This window comes from Helianthus annuus, chromosome 17 (genome assembly GCF_002127325.2).
Source record: "Helianthus annuus cultivar XRQ/B chromosome 17, HanXRQr2.0-SUNRISE, whole genome shotgun sequence".
In the NCBI taxonomy this organism is placed as follows: Eukaryota; Viridiplantae; Streptophyta; class Magnoliopsida; order Asterales; family Asteraceae; genus Helianthus; species Helianthus annuus.
This window is the reverse complement of record NC_035449.2, coordinates 69,207,278-69,229,658: the sequence shown is the minus strand read 5'-3', so window position 1 is coordinate 69,229,658 and position 22,381 is coordinate 69,207,278. Positions and strand designations below refer to the sequence as shown.

Sequence of the window (22,381 nt, the reverse complement as noted above, 5' to 3'; positions counted from 1 at the left end):
AATTTCGGGACGAAATTTCTTTCAAGTTGGGGATGATGTGACAACCCGAGTTTTCAAGGTCTTTCCTCGATACACTACTTGTTTCTGAATTGTGTTTGCACAACTTATTGCCTTGTAATTTGCATGTTTGATATATGTTGAGATGTTTGTTTAAGATCTGGTGTTATTATTTATTATACAACTTATGTACTTAAAGTGTCTAGTTACATGAACTTATAAACTGACTGAAAGTTAGGAGCTATCTCGACGAAACCTAGGGGTTTCGTCATACCCACCTCGACGAAACATGAGGGTTTCATCATGGCCCTCATGACGAAACATGGGGTTTCGCTGGCCCAGTTCACTGCGAAGCCCAGTAAGGGCCCAACTCTCATACGCGAATATATAACAATGTAGGGTTACGTAAGAGCTCATCATTTATCAATTTTCAAACCCTAGACTCTCTTCTTCCCCTTTTGCACCCGGCGACAATCTCTAACTCTCCCGAAACCCGTGCTAGCACATCTCGTAACCGGTAAGCATATGATTATTCGATTAGATTTGCTTGTTGCATTGCTTGATGATTGTTATGATGTGTTATGATTGTAGAATCATGTTAGAAGCCGGATTTGCCGTATTGTGTTGATTAGGGTTCGAATATTTCATGAAATCTTAGGTATATTGTTATGCGATCATCGATTATAATTATGTTAGGGTTATATGGATTATATGAAGACTCTGTAAACTGTTATGTATGGTATGCGTGGTAAGATATAACTAGAATACGTGATTCTGTTGTTAGATCGGCCTGTTTATTGATGAACTTGATATTAGTGGTGATACGGTTAATGAATGATGATTGAATGATTGATTCTGATCATATGATTATCGAGTAAATTAGGTGACCGTAAGAGTTAATCTGATTTAGTGATTGATGGATGAAGTTGACGTAATTGTTGAGGATAATTAGGGTTTTTCTGTGTTTGAAACTGTTACGCGACGTAACAGTTGCTTGTCGACGAAACACATGTCGACGAAACCTGAGAGTTTCGTCGATGGGGATTACAACGAAACATGGGAGTTTCGTGAAAAGGGATCACGATGAAACCAGGGGGTTTCGCCGAAGGGGTTCACAACGAAACAAGTATGTTTCGTCAAGTTATTAATCAAGCACAGTAACTTGGTTAATTCCGTTAGTAGTTAACTAGGTTAGTGAAGACAACGTTAACTGATAAGGATAGTACAAGTAACTATTATGAATTGTATGCATGAGCTTGAATACGTGCTATGTGCTATTTAGAGATCATTGATTTAACACCTTATGATTTTAGACTATACGTGAATCACATGAACATAAATTAATTGAGTATACGTGCATACCATAGGCTTTGACTGATTAATTGGAAACAAGTAGTCAAGCATACCGAGCAAACCAAGGTGAGTTCACACTTTCCACAAGGCATGGGATTCCCAAGGGTTGGGAGTGGGTGAAGGATTGAAATTGAAACTGCGTGATCTCCTGGTTTGGAACACGTACACACCCTCTTTATTGAAGGGTGACAACTGTGATAATGATTTAATCGGAACTTGCGTAATCTCCTGGCTTGGAGATTACGTACACACCCTCTTTACTGAAGGGTGACAACACAGATACTAGACCAAAACTCTCTATCATGAAGTCTCTCCTTTTATATCGACTTAATCACGGGGCCAATGGCGAGCGGGTCATTAGTTAGATAGCGCTATTTAGGTTTGACAAGCCTCACACCGTGCCGTAGAGGACGGGCGTGAACTAATAGATCTGGGCACTAGTCAATGATGATAGACATTGACGTCAGGGCACGAACTTACTTTAGTCAGTGGTCGATATAGTAAACGGTCTAGTGGTTAACATGGGGAAGCCCCCACTAATTATGGATATGTTTGGGAAACAGGGTAAACTGGTTAACTTACGACTTACAAATGAACTCCTGGTTTTTGAACAACTTAACAATGAACACCAACTGTGAACTCGCTCAACTTTATCGTTGACTCGTTGTTACATGTCTTGCAGGTCGTTAGGTATTTATGGAGCTTGCACGAGGAGGCGTGATTGTTGTGGGACATGGATAGTTATATGCCATGTTAAACACTTGATATATTTAAACTTTTTACTTTGGTTTTAAACATTATGCTTCCGCTGACTACTTAAACTACGTTTTGTTTGGACACCAATTATATTGCGTTGGGTTTTTTTATAATTATTTACATGATTGTTCAATATGATTGGTGGCTTGATCCTGGTCAGTCACGCCTCCATGCGGTGATACCCCGCTTGTGGATTTTGGGGGTGTGACAGACCGTCCAATTTATTTGGAGCCCACGCTGGAATTCTTCGCTTCCTACTCATATGACAAGCCAAGAGCGAGTAGAGATCCAGACTTCCGCTATAAGAAACGAGTAACTTTCAGGTTAGGCGGTCGTTGGCACAACTGGACCGTGGGAAGGATAGGTCGAAGACTTGGTATCTACACCGATGAATAAATGAACTCCGAGTTCTTCACAAATGAATGAACCTTCCCCAGCGAAGACGAGCGGGGTGAGTTTGGGCGCGAGTTGCAGTTGGCCCAATTTATGATTCAAGGGTCGCCAAAGCTTCAAGATTACGAGACCCTTTACTTCGGGTTATGCATCACATCTTCAGCCACACTATCATAGGGCGCATGGACAGTTTGGGAAACTGTCCCACACTGGATATTATATTTCTTTATGCGCTCGCGGAGGAGGTCCACATCAACCTCGCCGCGTGGATGGCTGACTACTTCGTGCATAGTTCGGGTAGAACCGCCAACAGTCGGATACATGGTGGTCAGTATGTTACCCAAATTGCCTGGTATAATGACTGATGAGGTGGTTCAAGGTCTTACTATGGTTACCGAAGGTATGTATGTTGACATCCGCTCTTTGAAAGCCATGGGGATTATAGCAGAGACCGACCACGGGGATCGGTTGAAAGGGCTAGACAACGAGGTCTGGGACCCGTTGCCACTCGAGCCAGCGGATGAGGATGAGGTTATAGAAGACGAGGAGAATGAGGAGCATCAGCAGCCACCACACACACCACCACATCAGGAGCCAGAGCCCCAGCAGTTCCAGCACTGGCCTCCCAGCATCCCTTCATATCCAGAGTTTTATGGTCAGTTCCAGCAGATGCAGATCAGCCATGAGCAGCAGCGGGCCAGTTTAGAGCAGCTACGAATTAACCAAGATCAGCTGAGGGTTAACCAAGATGCAATGCGGGCGAACCAAGAGTTTATGCGCCAGGAGGTGCATGCTGGATTTTCATACATATTTGGGGGGCTTCAGAATGCCTACCCTAGCTACTTTGGCGAGCCCCCACAGTTCCCATTCGGGAACCCAGGTGATTATGGCGAGGCTGGCCCATCCGGCACATGAGGAGGTGCCGATGACGAGCAGTAGTGGGAGTTCTGAGTTAGTGGATGTGGTGTTATTTTAGTGGTTTATTTCTTGGGTGTTCATTTTGGTTTTCATTTCAGACACCCACAAGTTATGTATTTTATTTTTCAGACATTAACGTTTGTTTGCTTTGTTTTATGTTTGGATATTTAGTACTCCTTTTATTTATGTAGGTTATGGTTTGTTTGCGTTTGGATTGTCTCTGCCTTCTGTTTTGTTTTGCTTTGCTTTGCTTTGCTTTGCTTTGCTTTGCTTTGCTTTGCTTTGCTTTGTGACATCCGTACATATTTTTGGAAGCCCGTCTTGGACCGGAGCACACCACAAAATCAGCTTTGAAGACTCGTTTCATCTAAATCATCTTCAGGGGAGTGTTATTCTCCTTTTTCTCTATATTCTAGGTTTCGCATTGGGGACAATGCGAAGTTCAAGTGTGGGGAGGGGGTTTAACATTTTGACTTTGTTTGTCCTAAAAAAAAATTAGTAAATTGTACATATTTTTGGTAAATAAACCGGTTAGTTGTGTTTTAGAAAGCTTCAGATATGATAAAAACCCGACAAGCCAAATAAATTTTGAAAAAGATAACTAGAAAGCGTGACAAACAAAGAAAGACTTGCATGATAATTTTCACACTTTTACCCATTCCTTCCGTTATGTGAGTATATATGAGCCTTAAACTTGTTGTATATTTGTTCATTTCGGTGTAGGAGTGAGCCGGATGTCACGTGTAGTTTAGAACTTGTCACTAGCATACTTGTTAAGACCATAAACATGTGGAATTGTGTAGAAATGATAGAGGCACTTAGAAAACCCCTTTGTTGTTAGCCTTTTCCTTTGTGTTATGTTTCCCCTAAACCATACATTACCCCTTAGGATTAACCATGTTGAGCCTTTCCCGTGTTTTCCTTTGTCTACCCAACTATTTAGCCCACTTAGCCAAATTTAGCCTTTTTATTTTTAAACCTTTTGTGTTAAAACTCGGTCAAAAATCGTTTAACTAGCGTTTCTTGTATTTAATTGTTCATTGTACAAAGCCATTAGATTTTATATATATATATATATATATATATAAATCCGAAAAATCAGAAAATCAAACACTCTAAAATAGGGTGAAGTCGACAAAAATTCGAGCAATTTTAAATGCTAAAATGATGAAATCTCGTGGATGAGCTCGATATCACAAAAGTCGTCTTTTTAAGGCCTTAGTATGTATAGTTTTATTGTATTACGCTTGTTAAACGTAACTACCGAGTTTTAACCATTTTATCACTCTAAAATTCCCATTCCATACCCTTCACCCAAGCCTTTCGTTACAACCCGTAAAGACCTCTTGATTTACATTTTTTTCGCATGTTAGTTGGTGGAGATAAGATCTTGTGACAAGCGTATGATATTACACGTTTCATTGTCGAGGCATTGAGTGTTTACACATACACATTTTATGTATGTTTCACAAATATAACCGAGTGTGTGTGAACATTGTGAGGCGTGTGAAGATTAGCATGCTAAGTCAATCGAAAGTGAAGTCACGACTTTTTGGTTATCTATACATACATTTTCATGTGCTTGTTTGGGTTGGATCACTTGATGTTGCGTTTCGAAAAACCGGCTAACCATTTGTAGTTGTATTAGTAGATAGTTTGTAAATTCTCGTTCTTGTTAGATTCTAGCTTTTATTACATTTTAGTTTTAACTTGCTTGAGGACAAGCAAGGTTCAAGTGTGGGGAGGTTTGATATTCACCAAATTACACATACTTTAGTCCCCCATTTTATCCCCATTTTACGCGTTTTTGGCCGTAAAACCGAGAATCAGATACTTAATCGGGATTACTTTTGTTTACATGCCTAAAACAGCGTACCAAACAAGAAGATGAAGAAAGCGAGGATTTTCCGGGCGAAACGACAAAGCTGTGAAGATTCTGTGAAGAAACTGACCTCGGCGAGTTGCACGGTCGTGCGACTCATCGCACCACCGTGCGGATCCGATGACTAAGCTCACCTCGGCATTGCACAGCCAGTGCGATCAGGAGTGCAAGCCCATCTCGGAACCGAACGACCGTGCATTCTGGTGAAACCCTGTGCGGATAGATGACCAGCCCCAGCCCGGCATTGCACCGACAGTTCTGATGCCCGTGCCAGCCACTTCCCGGCCACGCACGCTCGTGCGTCCAGTGGAACGCCCGTGCAACATCGAAGACTGGACAAGACTTGCTGATGTCACAACGGTATGGTGAACAGTCCCATAAAGTGAACGGTCGTGCACTTTAGTTGCACGACCGTGCGATCTGAAAAAGTTATAAAAACAGAAGGCATCTTTCATTTCGACATTCTGGACTTTTGGGAGCTTCACAGGCAATTATTCAGGCTCCGGAGGCACTAGCTTTCACCCGGATTCAAGCCACATCGTGCCGTATAGCTCCGTTACTATCCGGATACTCAATCTTGTGCTTGTTTATGGTTTGATTCTTCAATCTTTCCATGTTTTTGTTCATGTTTCAAGCCTTTAGATTGATGATTATGTATTATTGTAAGCCTAAGGGCAAAAACACTAGTATCCCTTGCTTAATTACAACCATTAGTATGTTAATTATGTTTGTAATGACACTTTGAAGCATTTTCTATGTTAATCCTTGATGATTATTTTGCAACCTTGTTTATTGATGTTGATTTCTTGATTATAGTTAATTATCTTGGATGATTAGTATGTGGTTAGTTGAGATATTTGCAAGAAGATGTTTAATTAATCATGTATTAGTAGACTTTGAACTTGTTTAACTAGTTTAACTTGTTTAAAATGTGTGCACCATGATACTAGAAATGGTTAGTGGTTTAATAAGGGGTAATTATTGTTAATCAAGAAAGCTTTCCCTCACGTAAGGACCTTAACGGGTTAAATGGTGTTGTTATGAATTCTTGACATAAATTGTTAGCTTAGTTAGTAGTTTAGGCCAAAATTGCTATCTTGGTGAATTTATGTTCAAGATTTGTAAAATGAACTCGGTTGTGATTTAATCTAGTTTATGCTTGTCTCGGTGGTTGCATTGTGTTTATCAGTGTCACTTTCCTTGATTAAGTGTGGTTAGAAAACTCTTAACGGATGACTAACCTATCTTTAGGGGATTTTCATAGACACATGTCAATTTGGCATTAAAGAACAATTTTAGGTGGTTAAAGTGTGTTTATCGTTTTAGCTTTCCAAAGAATTGTCATGTTAGGATTCCCGAAAGGGATACTAATTGTCCTGAAAATGGAAAATTGACCAAATGTTTTAAGTGACAAAACTGACTTAGTTCACATGCTTTGGTTGTGTATAAAGCAAGGCTATATATTTATTTTCTTATTTGGAGTCTATTATGTTTTTATACATATTTGTTTATGCTTATTTTAGCTTTTAGAAAATCACTCACTTATTTTCCTACCGGTAATTTAATGACAACGGTTTAGTACTATTTCTCCGCCCACATCCTTGGATCGACACTTGGTTCTTACCGATACTTTACTACATATATGACGGGGTACACTTGCCCTTTCGTGTGTGTTTTAATGTTGAAGTATAAATCATTTTTATAAATTTAAAACCGAACCGTGTGTAAAATTCATTGTAAAAATATGTATATACGCGCACACGTCAGTAGCCTACTCCCAAAATGATAATAATTTTGTTATTGATTATAATAAACTAACGATTAAAAGGCTTTTGATTTTTAAAGGATATTCATTTTAAATACTGACATATTAAAAATATATAATGACCCTTTATCGTATGTCATAAAGGTGAAGATAATCCTGATCTCTAATATGTAAAATCGGTACATTCAAGAGATAAGGTAATTCTTATATTTTTAATGGAATTGTGAATCCCAAAATCACTACGGATCACTGTGTTGGTGATTGATAAACACACAAACACCTATTGATTAGGTGTTTAAGTGATGAAAGTAAGATAAGCAAGGTAGAAAGTGAAGAATCTTGATGATGTGTGTGAATCAAGCAATGTTGATTTGGAATCCCATAATGTTTATCACTAATCAAGATCCCGAATATAAAGATCTGATGCACAAAACATAAGAACAATCTATGGAATACACAATAAACACACACCTAGTCCAAGAAACTTGGAATGGCTAGGAGGTGATGATACATACATATATATATATATATATATGTGTGTGTGTGTGTGTGCCGGCTACCCTACATATTTATAAATACACATGGTAGTTAATTACGTCGTGTTGGCTTACAAAACCCTAATATTCTTTACAATTTAACTCCCTTAACTATTAGACTATTATAAAAAAGACCTTAAACTATCAAACTCGAATACCAACGGTCTCAAAATTTCAAACAATATCCCCCTAGACCGTTGCATATTAAAGAGTCTTCATTCCTTGTCTTGAACCTTGGGACTTGCTGAGGAGTCTTCAACATCTTTTGTTGTTGAGGCTTGAGTATCAATAGCTTCACAAGTTTATAGCGGGTTCTCCTTTGTGACTTCATATGTGGATGAAGTCCGAGGTGGTACTTCTTGAATTTCTGATTCAGATGATGGATCCTTGTCTGTTGGAGCTGATGCTTGAAATTGAGAAGCAGCAGATTACTCAGCTTTTTTCTTCTTTGTTGCTTCGTCAAGCTCCTTTTGTTCTTCAATACGGTATATAATTTCCATCTTCGCCTTCTTTCTCTCTCGAGATCTCGCCACGGCTCTCTAAAATAGCATCCTTTCTTCAAGGTATTGATTTCCAGCTCCTACATTTATTTTATGCTCGTAGAGTATGTTCAGGTCAGATAAGCAAAATATAAATACATCAATCGGATCAAAGATTCTGATGTCTTCGTTATCGTTTGATCTAATCATAGCTTTGCCAGTTTTTCCATCATAAAACCACTTTTTGAAATTCGTAAGCGTAACCGGTTGCTCTGGAGGTATCTTTACTCTAGTGACTACCTTTGCTGGATCGATAAGCCAGGTTACTTTTCCTTTCCCTGTGATTAGATCCATTTTTTTTTTGAAACTCTTCATCTTGGTGGTCTAGGCTTGAAGATTGAGAAGCCTCTAAAACATTCTCGCAGAATAAGTCTTTCAAAATCTGCTCCAATGCTGTTGTTGGTTGGATTTACCATTTCTTGCTTTCCTTACTCGCGAGCATCCCATGTTGGCACTGAATGCATATCATGACATGTTCTAAAGTATTAAATTACCCCGCTCTTTCTCTTCACAATGAACATCCCTTTCAAATCACAGTATTTCCATCTGATGATTCTGTCAGTAACGTCAGTCTTCTCAACCGTCACTACTTGATAAAAATCTGGAAGTTTTTCACGTTCCTTCTTAAACCATTCTAGATGTTCCAGGGATACTTCTTCACCTCTATCAATTTTGTATACCACTTCATCCTCGAGCCCCCATTCAACAAACTTGGAGGGTATTTCATCTCTATCGACCTCCTCTTCCTCACTGTCTCCACCTTCTTCTCCATCAATTGATGATTCGAGTTTCCTCTTTTTCTTCTTAGCTTCCTTAGCTTTCTGCTTTTCCTCTTCTTTCTTGAATTTGTCAAAATTGAACAAGTCTTTAGCGTTGTATTTTGGATTAAGATTTGCTACTCCATACAGTTCCTTCAACATTTCATACATTTTCAGCATTCTTGATTTTTGAAATCTCAAGAATTTGGTTTGTTCATCCACAAAACCCTGTAGTTCTCTGTTTTTAGTAGCTCGTAATCAACACATCAGTCATATTCATCATTTGGGCTATGAGCATCATCACCATCAACATCTTCATATATATGGTTTATCATCATTATATATGATATGGGTTATGATTATCAATATATAGAATAACATCATTATCATATATCCACATTATCTTCACCATGACACCATAATCATATGGTTACGATGATCATGATCATCATCATTATCTTATTTATCATCATCATCTTCATTATAATCGTCATCTATCATCAAATGGGTTATCAACATCATCAAATGGATCATCATCATCAACATATGGGTTATCATCATCATCAAATGGGTTATCATCGTCATCATCATCATCATCATCATGTGGGTTATCATCGTCATCATCATATGGGTTATCTTATCATCATATGTGCTATCATTATCATCATCATCGTCATCATCATCATCGTCATATAGGCTATCATTATCATCATCTTTATATGGGTTATCATCATCATATATTATCATCATCTTCATTATGATCATCATACATCATATGAGTTATCAGCGTCATCAAATAGGTTATCATCATCGTCATATACCTTTAATATCATCATCGTCATATGGGCTATCATTATCATCGTCATCTTCATTATAATAATCATCATCATCATATGTGCTTCATTATCATCGTCATCGTTATCATCACATGGGTTATCATAATCATCATGATATGGGCTATCACTATCATATATTATTATCATTTGGCAGAGTAGTATACCATTTTGCTTCTATCAAACATTAGCAAGTAGAATTTCATTGTGGTATACTACCAACCAACAAGCATTGCTTCGGCCATTATGTTTTTATGACTAAATTTAGTTAGGTTTTATTTTATTTTGGGGGTGAGGAATAACTAATTTGTGAGAATGAGAGATGGTCGGTTGATTTCGATCTGGTTAGAAATGTGGGTTATTTATACCCATCAACGCTAACCCTAATTTCATCATTAGAAGTTTGCATCGAGATGTTCAACTTACCAAGGTGATGTACCAGTGATGTGAAAGAGTTTAATAATCATGACAATTGGTGGGGAATGGTTCAACTATATGCATTTAATACCTTTAGTCGTGCAAAAAATATTTACCGTGACTATTTCAAACTTTTCGCCACACATAACATAAAAAGAAACCAGGGTAGTTGGTAACATTTGGCCACACAAATGTCACAAAACGTATGACTAAAGGTTTAGAAGAGATGTCGATGAATAAAAATTCAAAACAATACCATGACAGTTGAAAACATTTAGATACATGAACCTAATTAAGTGTGACAACAGACAACTAGTGTCTAGTAGTCATATGTTTATTATTTTTCAATGACTTTTGAAATCTTTTAGCCACACATAATATTTTTAACTATGACCATAAAATAATTATTAGCTATTAACTATTTTGTTTTACTAAGTGGCTGACACAATGCTCTTTTGGTCACACAAACTCGTAAGTGGCCATATGTTTTTAGCTTTTAGACACATCATTAAATATGTATTGTAACAGTTAGTAACATTTAGTGACACCTTTTAGCTATGGCTTGTAATTGCCACACTATTTATTAAAAGTGAGGCCAAAGGTTTCGAAGAGATATATTTTCGTCACATTAATCAAGAAATCACAAAACCAAAGTGGCAATAGGTTACATTTGGCAATGGTTTTCTAGTTATAGCTAGTAAGTGTCACATTTTTTTTCTAAATTTGTTACCTAAGGTTTTGAGCTGCTATAGTATGGTCACATTAATAATAAAATGTGTGCCTGAAAGTGTTTGAAAATACCGGTTTTGGGAAAAATGTGGCCAAAGCCCAGTTTTAGGAAAACTGGGGTCAAAGTCCAGTTTTGACGTAGTGTTATGGTTATTTTAATAAATATACTCAGTGCAGATGTTATAATTGTGCTTTGACAAATTGAATCGATACCAAAAAAACCTGTCGTGTAGCATGAAGACTTCCACTAGTTTGTTTTAATTCATAAAACCCATCATCCTCGTCAAATATGCTATTAGCAAGAAAGCAAAATAACATTTTCTAAAGTATATATTGTTAGTTAAGCTTTAAGAAATGCATGTCTATGTCATATTTTAACAAATACTATCATCAAAGCTTACCATACCCGACCTTAAAAGTTAGGAAACAAATCTATACATATAATAAAAGAAACTAATTTTGGAACACTTGTCATCATATTAGGTCATGTATCTTATGGATAATTATTATTTAGTTTAATTAATCTCTTTTAATTAACTATAGATAACCCTTCTATTAAATATTATTTAGTTTATACTCTTATAGATAATTATTATTTAGTTTAATTTTAATTTAATCTCTTCTAGAAAAAAATTCATAATTATTTATTAATAAAACATATTTTTTAATAAATTATCTAACCATAAATTTTAAAATTTGTTTGATGAAAATGGAACACACTCAAATATCTTATTTATTTATTATGGGGATTTTAATTATTATCTATTATTTATTTAAGAAATTTATACATAATCTATCTATACTTCTATAAAAGGAGAAATCCAAGTGACATAAGAAAAGCTGATGTGTCAGCTAGAGAGCATGTCCAACAATGCTTTTCTTATGTCATTATTACATCATAAAGCCTAATATATAAATCACTTTAAAATCCATTTAATGCTTTATCAAACCACTGCCTTGTGTATTTTCAAATGTTAAAGGTCTGGCCCACATTCCAAAGGGCAAACCACTGCCCATCTACGAGAAAGTAGCAGCTGGTTCCTTTGGCAAACGTATACTTAGCAGCAACAGTTGTTGTTATCTTCCGTAATGCTTTTAGATCAGCAGATGTTTAAGGCTAATTACCGGGAAATTCAAATTCAAATATGCATGGGAATAAGTAATTAGCAATTAATGCATGTCACTCAGAAACTCCTGTCAATCATCCTTCTTATATAAGGCTTTTCTTCTCATTTCCATCTTCATATTTCATCACGCTTTCATCTTCTCTGATTTTGAAATTTGAAATTTAATCACAATCCGAATTCAGAATTAGAAGCATGTCAGTATCAGTTGACAGTAATAATCTTAGTTTTGTTAACGATTTGAATCCTGGGAAGGATATGTGGAACATGAAGGCGAGAATTATTCGAAAATGGAATCAGGGTTACAAGATGGAGATCATCTTCATTGATGAGAAGGTAATTTGTATCTCTGCTTTTCCATTTTATTTTAGAAAATGTAGTGTTGTATGCTAAGAAGATAATTTCTTTAAATGTTCTTCAGGGTGCTAAGATTCAAGCAGGTATTAAGAGTCATCTGATACCTGTTTTTGATGGACAGCTGCAAGAAGATGTTGTTGTGATTCTGTCGAAATTTGGTGTTGGTGAGAATAAAGATTTATATAAAGTAGTAGTGCAGCCTTCTAAAATCAACTTTTATAGATGCACAACTGTTACTCGTGTGAGAGATTGGCAAGGTGTTGAGTATGGTTTCAATTTCAGAGCTTATGAAGATATTCTTCAAGGAGAGGCGTTAAACGCTTTGAGTGTTGGTAGTGTATATTTTTGTAATCATGTCTTACTTTTATAATATTAGAGAGTTTAACTTATATTCTTGTATAATGTGATCATATAGATGTTGCTGGATCTGTGATTTGTTGTGGAGATCTTGAAATCTTTTGATCGACCTCCAAAGGAGACTAAGAAGATGAATTTCGATATTGAAGATTTGGAGTAACTTGTTTGTATGTTCAGTCATGTAGTGATCATTAAATGTATTTAATGATGTTAATAAATAAGACGAAGAATGTTTGTATTTAATGTGGGATCATGGTAATGGTAATAAATGAGGTCTATATTGTTTGTGTGTAATGCTGAATCATGGTAATAAATGAGGTCTACAGTCTATTCTTAGTGAATATGGTAGTTAATTTATGGCTCATATGCTACTTTAATAAATGTTATAGTTTTCCTGATTTATTTTCTGTTTTTATTCATTCATTGTTGTTTTGATATGAATATTCTTTTCATGTAGGGGTAAGGTTTTGCGGTGTACTGTGTGGAATGATTATGCTCTGCAGATTAAGGAATTCATTTCTAAAGTCCCACCTCATGAGCATGTGATGGCTGTTATACAGCATGGAAAGTGTAAGGAATGGAAAGGTATTTTTGTTACTTTCTGCAAATCATAACTATACTGTTTATTTCTGGCAATATAAAGACAGGTATACATTAAATATCTATATACTTTTCCATGTAGGTGAATATACTGTTCAATGCGATAAGTTTGCAACACGAATTTTTCTGAATGAAGAAATTGATGAGCTAAGGAGGAGGTAATTTCTCAATGTAATTTTTGTTGTATATAGATGTTCAAGTCAAATACTTGGTTTCATGTCATTTGTATACTAATTCTAATCATTTGTGGTATTCAAAAGGTATATATTGAAGTTTGGACAAGGGAGTAGTTCTACTTCTCAAACGATACTATCGTCTCAGAGTTTTTTTCCATTACATAAAGAATTTGTAACTGAAGGTGTCAAGAAACATGTTGATGAGATTAGCGAGATATAAAAGGTTTCACTTCTTTGTATATAGTTTGGTTATTTGTTTGGTTTGTCACCTGCGTGTTTTTACAGGAAGTGTGTTGTGTTTTTATAGGAAATGTCTTGTGTTGTGGTTGCGACAATTAAGATTGTGCAAGAAGAGTATGGTTGGTTTTATGTTGCCTGTCGTAAGTGTTTCAAGAAGGTGATGGGTAAAAGTGAATACTTGCAGAATGTTGAGAATGTTTCAGATGATATTCTTCGATTGCCTGCGACTTCTTTGGTTTGTATCAGATGTCATACTGAATGTACATCGATCACCACAAAGTAAGCAATGATGACTATTTAGCGTTATATTTATATAAGTAACATTCTAAGACTGATATTTGAATATAGTTTTGCAGTTTACTTAGTTAGTTGTGTATATTTCAGGTTCAAGGTGCAAGTGCGGGTGCAGGATGAGAGTGGTAGTGTTTCTTTTGTTATGTTTGATAGAGATGTTCAGAAGCTTCTTGGATTAGCGGCGAGTGACATAAGAGAGAGGCAGGTTGAGGCCAATGATACTGGATTCCCTCATGAGATATTTTGATTGGTTGATAAGAAGGCTGCTTTTAAGATTGATGTTTTAGAGTTCAATCTTAAAAATGACTATCGTGTTTATACTGTGTAAAAAACAACTGATGATCCAGTAATAATTGCTGAGTTGGTTGGTAGAAATGGTAATGGTGATGAAAATACTGATGAGGTAGCATATAAAATTACTCTTTCAATCTATTTATTTTTCTTTTGAGTTTTAAAAACCGGATTGTGTACTTTTTTATATGATATCATATATTATGATCCTTTAGGTTACATAAGAGGTAGCTGATGTTAAAGACGTCAACCTTTCAGACTCTTCTCAGGTGTCTGCTGAACGAACTTCAAGGGTGAGTATTTATTTTTAAAGTATGTTTAGTACGTTTAATAAGAGTTCATTATTTTATTTAATGAGATCAATAGTTGTTTTGTGATCTGTTGGAAGGATGCTGTCTCTGTTATGGCCGACTCTTCAGCCGTTGAAGTTGAAAAGGATTCTGGATCAAGTCCTAATGGAAAGCGGATGGCTCAAGATGCTGATGTTGCCAACGTTGGTGAGCTATCCACTAATGTGAGAAGAACCCAGAAGAAGCTGACTAATGTTAACAATTAGATGCTTATGAAAAAACAATTCTTATGAGAGATAAGTAGAAACCACTTATTTTTGAAGAATCCTTGTGGTTTTTATTTATGTCTGTTAACTGTTGTTTTAACAAACTGTGGTTAAAAGTTTGGTTTGTAAGGGCTACAATGATGAATATGTTATGTAATGTCTATGGGTTGAATATCAAGTAAGGTTAACCTTTATTATACATTTTTGGTGATATTGATGGATTGATGAATGAAAATTCAATCAATTGGTTAGTCAGAAAACTGTTGGGGTCTGAGATACATTAACATCTGTTAGAGGCTAAGCACTGTTATAGTATGCTAACATCTGTTAACCCCTAAGCACTGTTAAAGATCTGTTAAAGGCTAAGCACTATTATAGCGTGCTTCAACATACCTTATGAGCTGTTGATCATCATCTGTTAAACATCTTATATTATAGATCTTTTGTTCAATTGTGTAATATCTGTTGGTGCATAGCAGAACTTAGGTTCATCATACATTTTGCTTCATCAGCAGAGGTTATAGCGTGCTATAACGTGCTAACATCTGTTAACCCCTAAGCACTGTTAAAGATCTGTTAAAGGCTAAGCACTGTTATAGCGTGCTTCAACAGACCTTATGAGCTGTTGGTCATCATCTGTTAAAGATCTTATATTATAGATCTTTTGTTGAATTGTGTAATATCTGTTGGTGCACAGCAGAACTTAGGTTCATCATACATTTTGCTTCATCAGCAGAGGTTCTCTTTAGCAGACCTTTGCTTCAGCAGTCTTTGTGTTAACAGACCTTTCGGTTCATCAGCAGAGTTTGTTTGGCTCATGAGCTGAGGTTGTTTGGTTTAAGTAACAGAGTTTTCTTTTAACAGTGGTTGTCTTCAACAGATGTTTTGGTTTACAAAGTTTAGCGAAACAGATGTTGAGTTTGCCCCTTTGGTAGGAGCAGTTTTTAAAACACTGTTATTTGTAATTACAAGTTGTATACTATTTTATTAATTTTGAGTGTTATATTTATTTTTGTTGAGTGACCGAGAAATGTAATGGAAAATAGTAATGTTTAGATGCAAAATATAGTAATGTTTACTTGAAAAATATAAAAAGGTAAAACCATAGTTTTGAAAGTATATACTAAGACTACATAACTTCATTCTTAAGTTAGTTTCCAAAGAAGAAATTTCTCCATCAAACATGTCAACTAAAGCATAAATTATACAAGGTTGAAAAGGTGTTCAAAGATCATGTCAACAAACTTCGAAGTGTATTTTATCTCCTCTTATGCTTTTTCCATCGACTATCTCAAACCTCAGCTTTTTCCCCACATATATTCCCGTTTCATCCATGATACGCTGCCAGTCTGTATGCATCACTAGATGGTTGTTGTCATCAGGTGTTCTAGGATCTCTCCTAACAACCAGCTGTACCAAAAACTTCACATGACCAAATGACAGCACAGCTCTACGGTAATCATTTAGCTGGTGTTCTCGAACAAAGTTCCTCGGTATTGCCTGTAAAGAAAAAAAATCGTTAGTTATTCATTCAAAACAGCATATACTTTAAGTAATAACAGTTAGATCCAAGATTATAAGTAAAATCAAGTATATTAAAAGTAGATATGTAAATACCAAGCTGTGTGTCTGTAAAACATGGTATTCAAACTGTTTTTTATAATGTGGACGCCTTTTGCGGTGTTGGTGATTGGTACGGCTGCAGTGATGTTTTGTCTCCCCATGAAGTGCAATCCCGTCTTTGTTAAAAACCTTCACAGTAAAGTTAAAGTCGTCTTCAGGAGTACTTCCCATCCATTGAAACAGCAGTTGGCAGCTTTCCTCAATATCATTTTCGAAGCAAAAAGTTGTCCATCCTGGTCCCATAAAACCAGCAGCTAATCCCTTTTTGTTTTCAGGAGAGAAAACATAATGGACATCAACTTTACTACTCTGCTTTGGTCCATGTACTTTGGCAACCAAGTTTTTAATCTCCTTTGCGACAACAGCTTCAGCAAATCGTGTGGTAAATGCTATAATTTTAATAAATTTTAGAAATGTCATATTAGATTTTATATAGGATACAAAATATAAATTAGAAGTTTTGCTAACAGTCCAAAAGATACACTGGCAATATATAAAAATAAGTAGCAATTTTTAACCTGATTGCAGTATGTTTCTTCTTCAGCCCGTATCAAGCATCCATGAACATAACCTCTGTTCGATCCATCTTTTCTAATCTCCAATCCCTCATTGTCCAAAACAGTTATCTCAAATTTTGCTTCCTTCAACTTTTTTAAACACAGCTTGTCTATGTTGTTATTTCTATAAGTTTCAACAATCCGGGTCCATTCTGGCCCGTTTATCCTCTTACTTTTATGACCGATGCTCTGTATAATCAACCAACTTTATCACTTCACACTTTCTTTGTAATTGGTTAGCCATTATCTTTGGACGTATCTATGTATATAAAATACACAACATTTAATATACCTTTAATTTTATAAATTCAGTTTTTAGCATACAATTGTGATTTGAGCTAATTTGTTCTAAGAGTATAGCTTACCAATCCCTCATTTAGGTCTGCTAATTGAGAGACGTTGATAATTATCATAAACTCCATCTGAAAGTAAAAAATACAATAACAGTTAAATACTAAAATATAAAATCAATTGTATCTGAAAAACATTCTATTTAAGGTATAAAAAATATCCAACACTCTGTAGGACCAAACTTATATGTTGTGTACTTCAATATGGTCCCTACAACCAACAATATAATTCTAATACTGTGTAAGATCAAATTTTTATTCTTGTATAATAAAAAAGTATTATATGGCAATAAATTTTTCAAATATCCATGTTTGTGTCAACTTCAAACTTCAGTTATTTTCAGCAAACAAGGCTATATTCACTTACAAATCAGACATATGAGTACTATAAACTGATTGTAGAATATTTTATCAAAATTAATATTGATAGAACAAATGTATCAAGACTACATGGCATTTCATACAATAATTCTAAAACCATTTGTAAAATTTATAACCAAATATTTATTAAACAATAATATTTAAGATTGTTTTTTAGATGGAATGAATCAAAATGTAACTAAATAGGTTTATATAAATCTTATTATAAAATAAAGAAAACAAGTTCACACAAGTTTATCTATTTTAACATCAGTAGATTATGATTTTGATGTTTATATAATTTGAAATGAGGAAACTGAAAGGAACATGTCAAATCATACCTGTAAAATACACAAGAGAAAAAAAATACCTGATCTAAAACTTTAAACTTCTGATCGTCGAGTCTGAGGAAGAAGAAACTGTAGAGGTTTTTCGCCGGAGAAGAAGAAGTGAGATTGTATTAGGATTGTTGAAAATAAGATATTTATCTGTTAACTTGTAATTGTTTATTTATTTAACTTATAATAATCTTTAATATCGGGATTTAAAAACTATTTTTTAATAAATATAAATATATTAAATTAATAGATAAGTTTTTCGTATTTAACATTTTAAATTTATAGTCAAACAGTGTTTATTGTTGTACAAAAATTGCGTTGTTTTAATGTAAAAGGGGGTAATATATAAATTTTACAAAACTTAATTTCAACCAACCAGTGTAAATGTAACATTTGTATTAACTCGATTTAATATACTTTTCATCTCCATTATTGAATATAAGCTCCAGAAAACATATTCGGAAGTTTTCTCAAATAACTTTCTTATCAAAATCGGCAAGGTTCTAATATAGATTACACGCTATAAAATCAAGTATTGTTTCTTTGGATTTATTGCTTGTATTATATATGTTAGATTAATCATTATTTGATGTTATGAGTATGTGTTTGTCATTGACGGCGTTTCATATTCTCTCTTGAAGCAAATAATAGTTGCTGTAATTCGGTGTATTTTTATTGATTAAGTACTGCATTAACTTAAATGAAGTTACTGATAGCATTCTCTGTCATAATTTGTGCATGCATCTTCGTGATGTTGTCTTCTACATTACGATTGATAAATCAACCATATAATTTTTGTTTGATGCTCATTTGATTAATTGTTGTGAGAGATGATGATTTTCGTTTTGTGATTTGTTTTTATAATACTTTAAGTGTGTGATTATACAAATAGTCTGGTTAATATTTGGTACTTTTGTTTTTTAAGTGCTGATTTATTTTAAGGGATGTTAGTGATGTCAATTTTATAATGTTGTTTGTCTATGACTTTTGTTGGAGTTCATTTTTATAACTTGTAAGTTTAAATTGTTAATTGCAGATATGAATCTATCCTATCAAACACCATCCTTTTTTCAATTCCTTAATGAAGATGATTTTATATTTTTGGTATGTTTTTTAACTTTCCTTCGACTATTAGGATTCTACGTTAATTTTTGATGTAAGATGTTTGTTAACTACTGTTGCAGAATATACCACTTGATTTTCAGACTCTGTTGTGGGGCAAGGAGGTCCCGTATGGGCGAATTGTAGAGTTACTTGATGGTGACAAAGCATGGTTAGTACGGGTAAGGAAGAGAGATGATCATTGAATATTTACGGATAGATGGACAAAGTTTGCTAGAGATTGTTGTTTGAAAACGAAAGATGCTATATTGGTGAAAGCTATTGGACGTTTGTCATTTGTTGTCTCATGTTTTAAAGAAAAAGTCTACGAGAACTCTTACATTTCAGCAAATATTAGCCCTGAAGTTGGCATGACTGTAAGTAACGATATATTATTTTGTTACTTACTCTAAACACTTTTTGCTAGCTCAACAGCTTGCTAACATGTAACACCTCGTAAAATCACGTCCAATGATGTATTGACACGTGTAATAAACCCTAATAAAGTCAAACGTTGAATTTGAGGGGCTAATTTTGCGAAAAATCAAAAACTTTGATTATAGAAGGACTGTAAATGTTAACATGATTATTATAAGCCTCTGAATAACATTACATGGTAATCATATTCACATATGAGCCACTTGTTGATCAAGAGTAAGTCGTTTGCGTAATTAATTGAAAGTTGCGCAATAAAGGGTTAAAAGCGTCAACATGTTAATTCTTACCTCTGAGTGACCTTTTAACAAACCAAGAGCTTCATGATGGTTGATTATACTCTCGGGGATGCCAAATATTGGCCGACTAAGGTTTTTATGCCTTTAAGTGAAGTTACGCGCAACTTTGCAAGTTTAAGGGGTTAAAAGCGTCAATATGTTTAATTATACCTCTGAATGACCTTTTTACGAACCCGAAGCATCATGATGTTTTATAATACTCCCAAGAATGCCTAATATGGATTAGATAAGGCTTCAATGCTATTAGACGATGATATGCGCAAGTTTGCGCATTAAAGGGACTATTTGCGTCAAACTGCAAAAGTCTGCCGATTCGTATGGTATCGAACCTTCTGGAATATGATTATAAGTTAACAATGCCTAAATATCCTTTACATAGCTTAGAAATAGGCTTAGAGGTGTTTGGTGCGCAAAAATAGACTTATTTGATCAACATGGACTAAAAGCGTCAAAAAGTGCATAAGTTTGCATTTTCGCGCATATCTTACGTTCTGAATATATCCGGACCTCTAAAAATTTATGTAATCATTAAAATATTTTATTTTAGTGATTGGCATGATAAAATTCCATTCGTCGCGTAATTTGGATCGTTTTTAGCGTCCGTTCGTGTTCCGTCGTAATTAGCCGAACAACGTGACCGTACGACCAAACGAACCAACATGCGAGATGTTTTTGAGGATGTTTCATATTCCCTATACTTTAACTTCATTACAGAGCCTTGAAATGAGGTTAACGGGGCGTAAACGTGTCAAAAATGCATCGAAAAGCAAGTTTTACACATTCAGGGATCAAAGTTGAAATTCTGCCTTTTTGGTCTCTGGCGGGGCGCGAGAGGCCTCTCGCGGGGCGCCAGAGACTGATCTGGGCAGATTCTTTGTTTTAGAAACTAGATCGAATTTCAGGGGTTATTTATGCAAAATTCTCAATACCATGAGCTGGTTTTGGACACCCATAGTATTCCAAATCAGTGGGTACACATGGAGGGCCAAGATTGAAGCTCGGTTTACGAGAAATGATCCTAACGGTTCTCAAAATCCTATATATACCCACTAGTTTTTGCATTCAACTCTCAATTCATTGCATTTATGCTCTTGCTCTCTGATTTGAGAGGATCCTAACCAACTTGGGAACCTCCTTCAGTCCTAAGGACCACTCGTAAGTGTTCCTTTCGTGCTTAGTTTAACTGTTTAGCTCTTAAAGTCGAAAAGTCAAGCGTTCGCGATAAACGCTTTGACTTTTAAACGGTCAAGCCATTGTTCACAACGAACATGGCTACGTGATCGTAATTAGGTAGGTATTAAACCCTCAAAAGGGCACCTCCTAATTACCACGTTTGCTTTGTTAATTGTCGGGTCAAAGTAATTAAATAAAAGTCAAACAAGTCGGTTTTTAAATAAAATTTATAACAAATGATGTAAAGGCAAAAAAAATAAGTTTTGTCACTTTAATAACTTGGTAAATATTAATTGAACATGTCTAGGCATGTTCAACCCGACAATTCTGAGTTTAGGCTCGGTTCGGAACCGAAAGTCGCAAAAGTTGACTTTTGCTTTGACTTTCAGTTCTGACCCAATTTATCTTAGTTTAGATATGCCTTAGGATTCCTTTATGACCATGTTATAGGTTAGTATAACCCTCTGAGGTTATACAACTTGGTTCCATAGTAATCCTAGTTCATTGCATGTTTCCGTTATATGCTTAAAGTTGACTATTATGCCCTTTTGATATTAAAACGAGATTTTTGAAAATGTGAGAGGACAAAAACCTTTGTTACTGATTTATAAACATGTCCTTAAAATTTCACATCAGTTCGTGGTCTAAAATGGGAGTTATGCTCAATATCGTAAATTAAAGCCTTTTTATTAATTAAACGACAATTTCGGCATAAAACCTATTTAAACTCAAATTTTGACACCACACCTTTTACCCACTGATATAATATAATATTTTGGGATTTTTGGAGATTTTTATTTATTTTTAAACTGATCATAACATAGGGTTCTCGCATAGACTCGGTAATAAACAATAATGTCCTTTTCGCTAATAAAATGAGTTTTACACATCCTTTACATACCAAACCTTTTTCTACTGATTTTATATATTAAATAAGTTATTTTAAATAGTAAAGACTGATCAAAATCTTAGATTTCCTTAATCAACCTGAAAATCGTCAAATACCGAGATTAAACACATTAGGATAGTGTTAAATTCACTCAGCTTTGGCTCTGATACCAACCTGTCACACCCCGATCTCCACGTGTCACCGGTGGGCCTGGTGTGGGGTATCGTGACGTAGTTGATAACATCATAGTCAAACAACACAATTTATAAATGCACAGCGGAAGCAAAAGATAATATATTACAATCCGAATATAAAGTCATATCAAGTATTACAACAGAAAGTAGAGGATCCACAGGCGGATCTTAAAACTTAAATGTTGTTCAAC

General features: G+C 35.2%; 1 long non-coding RNA gene across 1 annotated transcript; it reads left to right on the top strand.

Moving 5' to 3' along the window:
* Positions 1-13,639: 13,639 nt before the first annotated feature.
* Positions 13,640-14,230, top strand: LOC118489326. Its single transcript, XR_004887249.1, has 3 exons — positions 13,640-13,672; positions 13,798-14,009; positions 14,115-14,230. It is a non-coding gene; the product is annotated as an uncharacterized LOC118489326 (long non-coding RNA).
* The last annotated feature ends 8,151 nt before the right edge of the window (positions 14,231-22,381 follow it).